Source organism: Rousettus aegyptiacus, unplaced genomic scaffold (genome assembly GCF_014176215.1).
Source record: "Rousettus aegyptiacus isolate mRouAeg1 unplaced genomic scaffold, mRouAeg1.p scaffold_m13_p_15, whole genome shotgun sequence".
NCBI classification, from domain to species: domain Eukaryota; kingdom Metazoa; phylum Chordata; class Mammalia; order Chiroptera; family Pteropodidae; genus Rousettus; species Rousettus aegyptiacus.
Genome location: NW_023416290.1, coordinates 11,681,141 through 11,685,825, shown reverse-complemented (window position 1 = coordinate 11,685,825; position 4,685 = coordinate 11,681,141). Strand labels below are relative to the sequence as shown.

The 4,685-nt window shown below is 39.9% G+C and overlaps 1 pseudogene; it reads left to right on the top strand.

Annotated features, from left to right (window-relative positions):
• Positions 1 to 684: 684 nt before the first annotated feature.
• On the top strand, positions 685 to 803 carry LOC118612089 (annotated as a pseudogene).
• The last annotated feature ends 3,882 nt before the right edge of the window (positions 804 to 4,685 follow it).

The following is a 4,685-nucleotide window of genomic DNA, read 5'->3' as shown; positions in this document are numbered from 1 at the left end:
CACTGTGCAAATATTACCAAGCTGTAAGACAGCTGTGCTCCATTAAAATGTGTAATGGTCGCTGATTTCTTACAGCACATGGTCATCAGGCTGAATCTACAGCCAGTAATTAGGAAGATGAAATGTTTAATTGTGCTTTAATTTTGATAAAATTTATCTGTCACACATCCCGCAGCCGAGCATTATGCTCACAAATCAATGTCATCAGGCAGAGTAGAACTCAAGCACCAGGCTCTTGTCCCTGACAGAATCATTTGAATACGTAACTGCTCCCCAACAGCATCCAGCCTCAAGAAGGTGAAACTTTCTCTGCTGACACAGTTCTGGTGACGTATGTTCTATTACTTCCTTTAAGGAAAAGTGAGGCTCAAAAATACTTCTACTCTTACCTCTTAATGGCCGTGCCCATCTCTACCTCTGATCATGTAAAGAAAGATAACCCCTCAGGGGCTGTTTTTTTAAAAAAATCTTAAAATCTGTTAGTGCAGGGAGAACAGATAGATGGAAGAGGAAGGAGAAAGGAGGAGGTGAAATCTAGAAAGGAAAATTAAGCAATGTCCTTTTTAGTCCTGTATCCTAATGCCCTTATTTAGGGATAGGTCAGGAAGAGAGGCAATGGTCAGCACTTTTAACTGAGTAGCTAAACAGTCACGGGTTCACAGAACGTTAGATTGTTAGAGATATGTCTATGGCCATGTCACCCTGAACATGCCTAATTTCATCTGATCTCGGAAGCTAAGCAGGGTCGGGCCTGGTTAGTACTTGGATGGGAGACCACCTAGGAAAACCAGATGCTATAGACTTTAAAAACAAAATAGAATAGAGAGCCTATAATGTTAAAGATGAAACTCATCCCCTTTTATACAAAGGGAAATGGGTGACCAGAGAGAATGACTGGGGACCTGAGCACCATCAGAAAGGGTTCAGATTATCACTATGCAGTCACAGTTGACATAACCTACATTCTACGGAAAGCCTTATAATCCTTTTAGCAATGTTTACAAATCATAATGTTGAGTTCATTTTTTAAATGGCAAGAAATATTATTTTAAGCACAGGAATATGTAAGTATGAATACTCTCAATACTGAAAATTAATTTGTGCCATGTTTTGCCCACAAAAGGAATCAGCGATCATCTTTCTTACCCACAATAGCGATGGCTCGTTATCCAAGAGAATTTACAGAGCATATGTAGGAATGTACTTTACATTTTTATTTTACATAGCCCTGGAAATAAAAATAATTAAGGGAGTCATGGCAAAGATGGTGAAAAGGAGTGGAAAGTGTGTGAGAAAAAAAAAAGGACAGCAAACTGAGATCAAGATGGACTGTCGGAGGGGGCATAAAACAGCCCAGATCACTGGAAAATGATGAGTGTCCCAATGGAGGGTCAGTTTTCTCAGGCCAGAAAGTTAGATTCTCAATGTGGTTTAAAAATCTTCTTAATAGGCCAAAATTTTGCCAAAGGACACCAGTAAGCTTTCTAAGGTCACTCATTCCTCACCAGGCAATTAATGAACCAGCTGAAGACTCAGAGCATGCCAAAATCAGGAATAATTTTAGAAGAGTCTTCAGGGAGAGCCAAATGGCATTAAGCTATAGCCTGCTAACAAGAAGACTCATTAAAATACTTTTCTAAACTTAGCCATGGAAATAAGTCCAAACTAAAGATATCGTATTCTCCATTCCCTTTGGTACTATTTTCATGGGCAGATATATTCGGGGATTGAATAAAAGGGTGATATTCTAGTAAGAGAGTTGTATTTAATCCTACTAGCATACCACATAGGCTAAACAGAAGTAGAAACAGCTAGGAGGGGCAAATAGCATAAAGAGTAATACTAAATAACTGGCGTTTTGCAGCTCTTTATGACACAAACTACTTTCACATTCATTATCTTATTTGGGACTTAGATTAATTCGTCCTATAATCCTCCAAGAAAGATTAAAACCAGTGTGTTGGATACTGATGTTTGGCTCACTCACCAGCCATTCTAACCCCTTCTAGTAGACTTCCCTCTTATGCTAAGAACATCGTTTCCCAGACTTCTTTGAAAAGAAGGTTCTGCATATGATTTAGGTACTGCTGTTAAGATGCACTTAGGTGAGACTTTCATTGAGACCAAAGTTGCATGAAGAGAGAGCGAAGATACAGAGCATCCATTTGGGAGACAGCAGATTATAACAGAAGACGTATCAGGATTTTAGAGCCAGCAGTCACAGTGGCAACTTCCTAATTTCCCAAGCACTTTTCTAATTCAGCAACTTCCTGCTCAGGGTAGAGGTGGCCTCCTCTTTCTGCAGGCCCCTATTCATGACAGGGGCAGCAGCAGTCTTAAGGGTACAGTTCCACAACGTTTCGGGGACTTCCTCCCTTTCTCTTGTTAGCTAGAGTGAATTCTCTGAGCTGCAATAAAGGGCCTCCATCACTTATAGCCACGTTGTGTGATCCAAACTTAGTGGTTTTTCACCACTTCTCACCACAGGTTGGAAGACCTAATGAGTTTTGAAAACTATGTTTACATTACCTTATTCTGGTGTAATAGAGACAGCAACAAGCTTATGGGGCAGCAGGACTGGATTCTAGTCCCAGGTGTGACTCTGTGGCTTGAGGCAAATCGACATTTCTATAGGTGTCCTCGTCTTAAAAATAACACACAGAGTAAAATCAAAGGTTTTTATGGTGCTTCACAGTCCCAATATTCTGAGATTCTACAAGGATCATTTAAAAAGTATATTAATTTGGTGCAGCTATTAAAGAATTAAACCACTGTTTTCACTAGAAGTAAAATTTTATTTACATATGTGTGGTAATGGACGCAACCAACCCTTAAGTAAAAACGGTCCCTTCGTCAGCGTCCTTAGGTGGAACCTATGTGACGTTCTGACACTGTTTTCAGAGACATAGCGACACATATTTGTTCTATCTCATTTGGCCAGAACCACAAATTCATGTGCCAATGTGTGACCCAACCCATATGACTCCACCCCAAAAATCTATATCATATTTTACATATTTATGTTTTTATAATATCAAGGCCGATAACTGAGAAACTTCCTATTTTCTTACTATACCTCACACTCTATGGAAGTTACATTAGAAAAGTTAGTGAAATTAATAAACTTGTTGGTAAAAGAAACTTTATTCGATCAGCGCATAATTATTGAGCAAGTCTTTACTTATCCACACACTCAGTGAACACCTACCCTGTGCTAGGCAGAATGTTGGGTGTTACGTGGTCCCCACCCCATGGAGCTCACAACCTAGAAGGAAAGCTGTGAATTAGGATGATGAGTGATATGATAGCTACGAGGGTGCTGAGGTCACGCGGGAGGGGCTGGCAGAGGCTGCCCTGAGGCTGTGACTCCCAACTGGTCGAAGGCTGAGGAGGCGCTGTCAGCGGAGAGAGTTGACAGAGCTTCTCGGAGACACTTAGAGGGAGTGGCATATTAGAAACAGTGCATCAGCCCAAGTAAAAATTGAGTAAACATATGTTTTTCAGTTTTAACATTTCTCTCTTCCAGGAATAAAAAAGAAAAAAGCTAACAGAAGGGGAGAAGTGTCAGAAGAACGACACTTCGACACTTCGGTTGCTGCTTTCTGGGGTGTGAAATACACACTGACCAAACTAGCCGCCTCTCCAACCCTTTGACCTTTCACAGTCTTCTGTAGTACCCCCGCCAAGGGACAGATTCGGGAGATGTTGGAGATGACAAGCTGATAAAATTTTGTTTTTTCTGTGAAACTATAATTTAGGGTGTTTTCATTAAAATTGTTGAATTCTTTAAAACACAAAGTAGTAGTAGCTTCAATAAAAATAAAGGTTTTAGTACATACTTTAAAACTTTTTTTTTTATTAGATGAGCATTCAGCACAGAAATTAATCAGGTAGGGTGAGGTAGACTGAACAATGAATGGCCCCCAAAAATATCCAGATTCTAATTCCTGGAATCTGTGAATGCGGCAAAACAGACTCTGCAGGCGTGATTAAGTTAAGGATCTTGAAACGGGGACGCTACCCTGGATTATCTGAGTAAGCTGGAAATATAATCATGACTCTTCTTGTGAGAGAAGCTACAGGGAGATTTGATGACAGAAGAATTCGGTGTGATGAGGGAAGTGAGACACACTGCACTACTGGCTTTGAGGATGAAGGGAGGAGGACAGGAGCCAAGGAATGCAAGCAGACTGTAGGAGCTGGAAAAGGGAAGAAACGATTCTCTCCTGGAGACACCAGAAGGAACTAGCCTTGGACACCTCGACTCTAGCCCAGTAAAACGGATTTCAGATTTTTGACCTCCAGAACTGCAAGAGAATAAGTTCTTGTTGTTTGGAGTCATTACATTTATGGCAATTTGTTATAGTGTCAGCAGCAAACTAATACACAGAGCAAATGAATAATTTATAAAATTTCCAAACATGAGAACTGGCATAAATACATTATAGGAAAATCATCATTAATAAGCTAGGATTCTTAGATAAAGTACATACCATGGTTCAAATTTTAACCATGCTCCACAATTTTTTTCTTCCAAAAATCAACAATATGTTGAATTTTGTGGAAAAGCATACCAAATCATGGCACGAAGTTCTGGAAAGAAGACAGAGAACCAGAGCTGGGAAAGTTAAAATTGAATACCATAATTTATTCAACAGGCTTGTCTCATTCACTAAATCTGTTGA